The following is a 7530-nucleotide window of genomic DNA, read 5'->3' as shown; positions in this document are numbered from 1 at the left end:
CTCCCACCCTTTTTCCTTCAAGGAATCAGATTTCTAAATCAACTATCCATTTTATTCATGTGAAGTCTCTTCATCCTTTTCTTTCAAGTTTCGATCCGGTGATTTATCGTGGAGATTCTAACGGAGCTTCAAGTTCATCATTCGTCATTCTTTTTCTTCTCCAGTGGATTCAATTCAAGCTTTGGTCGATCATATCATTTCCTCGGTTCAAATGCTTTCTCATGCCGGAGCACCTCTTGATCATCCACTTCTCGCCATTCATTTGTTCTGGAGTGCTGGAGATATCTCAGAAGATTCAAGTTTCCATTCTCAATTAGCTCAAGTTCTTTTGAGGATGTTAGCTCATTCAAGCCATTTAATTTCAACCGGTGCAATCTCTCTTCAAAACCTTTTCAACGGTGTTTCTTTTGAGTGGGCCCTAACCCACAGGTCTTTTCCCAGGATCTTACCTGACTCTTCTTTTCCCGGCGTTACTCTCAAATTCTTCTCCAAGTTTGACGTAAGAATGTTTTGTCATCAGTCAAATGTCCTTCTCTAAGATCTTTCTAATTCTTTTCACCGTTGGCTCAACATTTCTATTCGTCATCCCGGAGTATCTCAACAATTCATGGTGGTGTTTCTCATCGTCATTCTCTGCATTCGATGACCGAAGAAGAGTTTTTCCTTCCATATCTTATCCATTCTATCAGAGATGCGTGATTCTAGCTTGTTGCCATCCTCTCATAATTGTTTTTCAATTGTGACAATTCTTTTCATCCGTCCGGAGCAGTTCAGGAGTCTTTGCAGTTTGATTCTCCGGAGCCCATCATTCTCAGCTTTCAACTATTGTTCTCCAAATCTTACCGGTGCAACATTCAAGTATTCTCTAATCACCTCAGGATCTCTTCGTTCACTTGCATCTAAATTCTCTCAAGTATCTTCATTCATTTTCTAATTCTTCCCGGTGAATTGTGCTATTGCTACTTTCATGTTTAATTCTTACGGTGGTTCTTCCAAGATTCTTCTTCCTTCGTGTATCATATCAATGCATTCGTGCTTTTCAAATTCTACCGATGGTTTGTTTAAGACCTTCCCAAGTTGGCGATATCTATCTTAATCCTTTCTATGAGAATAAGTAGTATGCCAAATCCATTGCTTGTCATCAATTAAATTGATGGTGGATAAGCATAATGTAATTCGTATTCTTGTTTCACCGAGTAAATTCAATTCCTTATTCCGGAGGTTCATCAAGTTCTCAGTTTTCAATTGTTTCATCTTTTCCTTCCCGGAGTTTGAAGCTCTCGCATTTATATCACCATGGAGATCCATCTAAATCATTATAAGGCTTCACTTTGTGTTGTCAACTTCTCTTTCTTTTATCACCATTTTATTACCGGAGTTCTTCATGGAGGTTCTACATGATGGTTCATCAAGGACTTAATCCATTCTCGAAACATTCATCAAGATTCTTTTTAGAGGAGCTCAAGCATTCTTCATCTTGCATTCCGAAGTGCAATTCTCTCTATCTTATCTTTTGGGATGGTGTTATGTCGTTTTGACAGTTTCCTTCGTGTTTCATGATTCACAAGTTGTCCGGAATGACATATTGTAAACCCATCATTTTTCAATTCGTTCATGAGATCCTTTGCAACCCATCAATATCTTCAGTGGAGTTATCTTGGGTTATATTTCACCTAAAGCTTTCCCTAAGGATTGTTGCTATTTATGGTGCTTATAAATGACCCAAGTTCTTCATTTATCCTCCCGGTGAAATAAGTTTCTTATCTCCTTGTTCATATCTTTTTCAATCCAATCTATTGTTTTTTCGTTAGTGGCAGAATTTCACCTCTTAGTTTTGAGATGTTCTCCATAAGCCCACTACAAGCTTATCAGTTTTGTTGTTGGGTTTTTTCCAACAACTCTGTTATAACATTCTTGGAAGGGTGCTTTCCAAGCTCATTTGTGGTAAAAGTTAGCATTTTCTTCTCCATTCTTATTCCAATGATCGATCTCTTCTATTCTTTCTCCCGGAGGCTTTGTGTTGTTGCTCTTTTCACTCATCATCTCGAATTGTGAGGATCGTGTTCTTTCACGCTTATCTATTTAAATGGAGTGTTGTGTCCTCTTCTCAAGTTCTTTTCGCCTTATCAAGTCTTGCATCTCTTTTCAATCGGAGTGTTGTCCGAATTTGTTCTTCCTTGTTCCTCTTTTCTAAAGGAGTGTTTTAAACTTCGTTCATCTCCGTTGCATTCTTACTTTCAATTTGTTCAACATCTCAAGATTCTTTGGTTTCACTCGTTTTTCAAAGAAGCAACTTAGTTTTACCTCTTATCTTCCTCTTCCTTTTCCCTCCGGTGCCATCCTAGATCTTGGGACGAGATCCTCTCGTAGTGGTGAAGTGTTGTGAGGCCCCAAGACTGGAGCTTTAGATGCCTTCCTTGATTTCCGAGTTTTGGTCGTGTGATTTGTTTGATTCGTTGCTTTCATTTTTGCATCATGTGCATTGCATCATGTCTTCTTGCACCTCTTCTTAAAAACTCACCAAATAAATCGTATGGATCTTCGGTCCATTTAAATCGAGGGATATTCACAATGGTGATGTCTCTTTAGAACCTATACTCCCGATATCATTAGGGAGCTATATTAAATATTCCTTTAATTTGGAATTTATCAAAACACACTTGCAAAAATAACCCCATGTCTTTTCTACTTCGAGTTGATCCTCAAAGCTTGCCCAATAATTCTTTTCCCTTTTACCGAGGCTCCTCCAAAAATCCGAACATTTTTGGACCTTCCTTTTACCAAGTCCCAGTTCAAATCCATTTGAATTAAATTCAAATGAGTTTGAATTTGTATCTTCCAATCTTGCCGTTTCTATTTTTCTTGGGTCAAACTCATTTCTGTGAGTCCGGAAAATTTATCCACGAGTCCAACTTCATTCCCTAACCCTCCTCTTTCTTTCTTTTTCTTCTCTTGTTTTCTGTTAAAGAAAATAAGAAGAGAGAGAGGGAGAGAGCCCAGCTGGGCCTCTTAGCAGCCATCCGTGGCCTTCTAAGGCCCAGCCGGCGCCCTCCAACAGACCTCCATCGCGCCGGCCCATTGGCCCATGCCGCCCTCCGAACCCTAGCATCCCTGATTTCCTTCCCCTCGCTCCCTCCTCGACCCTCAACGCCGCCAGAAAGGACAGAATGCACGCGTTGCCCGATCCCATCTCCCTCTCAATCCTACCCTCACTCGTTGTCTTCCCTTCTCCCTTCGTCCTCCTCGTGCGCCGCACCTCCTACCCCCGAGCGCCACCCCATGGAGCCGCAGGCCCCCTGCTCCGGTGAGCCCTAGCTCCGCCACCACCGGAGGTCGACCCGATGCCCAATCCCCTCGTCAGCCTCCTCTGCTTCGCCGTCCATAGCCACCGCCTGCTCACCATGGCCTCCTGCCACGGAGCAGCCGCTGCCGGCGTCCACCTCCTCGCTCCGCCGCCCCTCTGCTCCTGCTTCGTCTCCAGTAGGTCACCGCCCTGCATGCGCGATCAGGGCTGCGCCTCCCTCCTCTCGCGTGCCTCCCTCTCCTGCAAGGCCGCCCGCCGCAGCGCCGACCTCGCGCCGCCCTTACAGCCGTGTCTGCTCATCGCCCGTCCCGGCCTTCTCGCTGCTGCTACCTCCTTCGCCTCAACCTGCCGAAGATCGCACGTGCCGCTGCAAGTCCCTTGATGTGCCGGTCACCAGAGCTTTTGCTGGCCGATGCCTCCGACGTGCGCCTGAGTCTCCTCGAGCACCTTCCTGCCTTGTCCGGCTGTCGCGTCGTCATGCTCCAGCGCCATCTCGAGCTCTTCATCCTCGACCTCCATGCCGTCCCGGAGTCTCTCGTCGCTGCTGCATGGTCCAGCCTCCAGCCGTCGTCGCCACCATGGCTTCCTGACCTCTTCGCAGCACGCGTGCCGCAGCTGCCTAGCGCTATTGACGTCAAGGCGGTGGTCACAATAAATGTGGGTGCCAAGTTCCTCTTTCGGAGTCGACAAGTGCACGAGGACCCCGGTCCCGAGAACGACTACCACACCGGAATGCCAAGTACATGGATATGCCGAGCTTCTCTCCGAATGTGTGTACGACTACCGTAGCGCCGAAGACCTTGGATGCTCGAACGAGTACCGAACGAAACGCCAAGTACCACTATCATCGAGTACGACTACTTCCATGATGATACGAGAACAACTACCGTCGATCCTCGAAGCCTCCATGGACATCAAGTCCCTCGCTGTGATCCCGAACATCTACGGAAAATTGTGCAACTAAGAATGTGAACGACTACCGCCGCCAAGATGATGAGTACCTCTACCGTCGTCATGTACCCCTACTTCCACTATCGAACGTCCCGAGAACGTCTACTTCCCCTACACCGCATCGAACTTGAACCCCTCCAATAACGCACGCTTCGAAGGTATAACCATCGAGATGACGCCCGTGGATGAACGCATGTGTGTTGTATGAAATGCTCGCATTTGCACCGTGCCCGACATGTTTTCTTGCATGTTCCCCGTTGCCATACCGTCGTCTCGTGGGACACCCATTTACCGGGATCACCCCACCATCCTTGCATGACATGCTCCCATCACACTCTCTTTTGCACCGGCATCTCAATCGAGTTACCGGAACCAGAAAGTTGTCGTGGCATCATTTTCGGATTTTTTGCCGTGGCACCCCTTTCGTTTCCGCCACAATGACAAATGCTTCATATTATGCTCTTGTTAACATTTTCATAAAACCTGCATAAAACTTGCACATGTCATCCGCATCATGATAACAACATTTAAAATGTTTAAAATTGTTGTTGCATCAAATTGCTAATGCATATGGGGATTTACCGGATTTGTTTTTTGTTATATCCGGCCCCATTTAAATTGTTTAAATGGTATAGTTTTGTTATGGTTCACCTCTTGCCATGTTAACCAACATTTAATATTGTTGAGTACCTAACCGAGAGTGAACTAAATAATTGATGTGGTGTTCCGTCAATATGCAACGGAGTTTCATATTGAGCTCCACTTAATTTGTAGTATTGCTTGTGCACTTTGCCATGCCATGCTTCATTAAACCGGACACGCATCATACTTGATTGTGCATCATGCCATGTTTATGTGATGGTTGTTTACTATGTTGTTTGCTTCTTTCCGGTGTTGCTTCTTGGGTTAGTTCCGATAACGTCGCGTTTGTGAGGATCCGTTCGACTGCGTCCATTTGCCTTCTTCATGGACTCGTTCTTCTTCCTTGCGAGATTTCAGGCAAGATGGCCATACCCTCGAAATCACTTTTATCTTTGCTTGCTAGTTGCTCGCTCTGTTGCTATGTCATGATACCTACCACTTGCTATATCATGCCTCCCATATTGCCATGACAAGCCTCTAACCCACCTTGCCTAGCAAACTGTTGTTTGGCTATGTTATCGCTTTGCTCAGCCCCTCTTATAGCATTGCTAGTTGCAGGTGAAGATGGAGTTAGTTCCTTGTTGGAACATGATTATTGTTTGGGATATCACAATATCTCTTATTTAATTAATGCATCTATATGCTTGGTAAGGGGTGGAAGGCTTGGCCTTATGCCTGGTGTTTTGTTCCACTCTTGCCGCCCTAGTTTCCATCATACCGGTGTTATGTTCCTTGATTTTGCGTTCCTTACGTGGTTGGGTTATAATGGGAACCCCTTGACAGTTTGCTTTGAATAAAACTCCTCCAGCAAGGCCCAACCTTGGTTTTACCATTTGCCACCTCAGCCTTTTTCCCTTGGGTTCTGTAGACTCAAGGGTCATCTTTATTTTAAACCCCCGGGCCAGTGCTCCTCTGAGTGTTGGTCCAACCTGTCAGCAGCCGGTGACCACCAGGGGCAACTCTGGGTTGGCCTACCGGAATCTTGGACAATCCGGAGTGCCCTGAGAATGAGATATGTGCAGCTCCTATCGGGATTTGTTGGCACATTCGGGCGGCTTTGCTGGTCTTGTTTTACCATTGTTGAAATGTCTTGTAACCGAGATTCCGAGTCTGACCGGGTCTTCCTGGGAGAAGGAATATCCTTCGTTGACCGTGAGATCTTGTGATGGGCTAAGTTGGTCACCCCTGCACGGTTTGAAGTTTCGAAAGCCGCGCCGCGGTTATGGGCAGATGGCAATTTGTTAATATCCGGTTGTAGAAAACCTGACACTTAACTTAATTAAAATGCATCAACCGTGTGTGTAGCCGTGATGGTCTCTTCTCGACGGGGTCCGAGAAGTGAACATGGTTCTTGTGTTATGCTTGAACGTAAGTAGTGTCAGGATCACTTCTTGATCACTTCTAGTACACGATCGTGCTTTGCTTCTCTTCTCTCTCTATCTTTTGCGTAAGTTAGCCGCCATATATGCTAGTTCTTGCTGCAGCTCCACCTCACTACCTTTTCCTACCCATAAGCTTAAATAGTCTTGATCGCGAGGGTGTGAGATTGCTGAGTCCTCGTGACTCACAGATTACTTCCAAAACCAGTTTGCAGGTGCCGATGATACCGTGCAGGTGACGTAACCGAGCTTAGATGGGAGCTCGATGAAGATCTTGTTCGTTGTGTTGTTTAGTTTTTCCTTTTGATCAGTAGTGGAGCCCAGTCGGGGTGATTGGGGACCTATGCATTTGGGGTTGTCTTTATTTTAGTTCCGTAGTCGGACCTTGATTGTATCTGGATGATGTAATGCTATATTTATGTATTGTGTGAAGTGGCGATTGTAAGCCAACTCTGTATCTCTATCTTATTCAGTACATGGGATGTGTAAAGATTACCCCTCTTGCGACATGCCTACTATGCGGTTATGCCTCTAAGTCATGCTCCGACACGTGGGATATATAGCCGCATCGTGGGTGTTACAGTCAGGGTCGAGGTCGAGGTGTGGTGTCAGGGTGTCGGGGGGCGGGGTCGGGTGGGGGTGGGGGGACGGGTGTCGATTGTCGGGGTCTCAGGGTGTCAGAGTTGGGGTGTCGGTGGTCGGGTTGTCAGTGTTAGGGTGTCGGTGGTCGGGGTCGGGGTGTCGGTGGTCTTCTTCTTCTCCTCCTCTCCTCTAGTTTTCTTCTTCTCCTCCTCCTCCTCTCCTCTCCTCTTTCTTCTTCTTCTTCTTCTTCTTCTTCTTCTTCTTCTTCTTCTTTTTCTTCTTCTTCTTCTTCTTTTTATTCTTCTCCTTTTTCCTCTTCTTAAACCTAGCACTAATTAACCTAAAACAAAAACAGGAAAAAACTACACCTAAACCTAGCTATTCTTCTCCTCCTCCTCTTCTTCTAATTATTCTTAGTTTTTTTTCATGACTAAACATAAACCTAAAACTAAACTAAACCTAAGACCAAACTAAAAGTAATCTAAACTAAACTAAATATAAAACCAAACTAAAATTAATCTAAACTAAACTAAATCTAAAACAAAACTAAAAGTAATCTAAACTAAAAACAAAAAAACAAAAAAAAGAGGAGAAGAGGGGAGCGGCCGGATCTCACCTGCGGCAGGGGGGTGGGACGGCCTGCGGCAGGCCGGCAGGGCCTAGGGGTGCCGG

The sequence above is a fragment of the Triticum dicoccoides genome, chromosome 7A, assembly GCF_002162155.2.
Source record: "Triticum dicoccoides isolate Atlit2015 ecotype Zavitan chromosome 7A, WEW_v2.0, whole genome shotgun sequence".
In the NCBI taxonomy this organism is placed as follows: domain Eukaryota; kingdom Viridiplantae; phylum Streptophyta; class Magnoliopsida; order Poales; family Poaceae; genus Triticum; species Triticum dicoccoides.
This window is presented reverse-complemented; position numbering follows the sequence as displayed.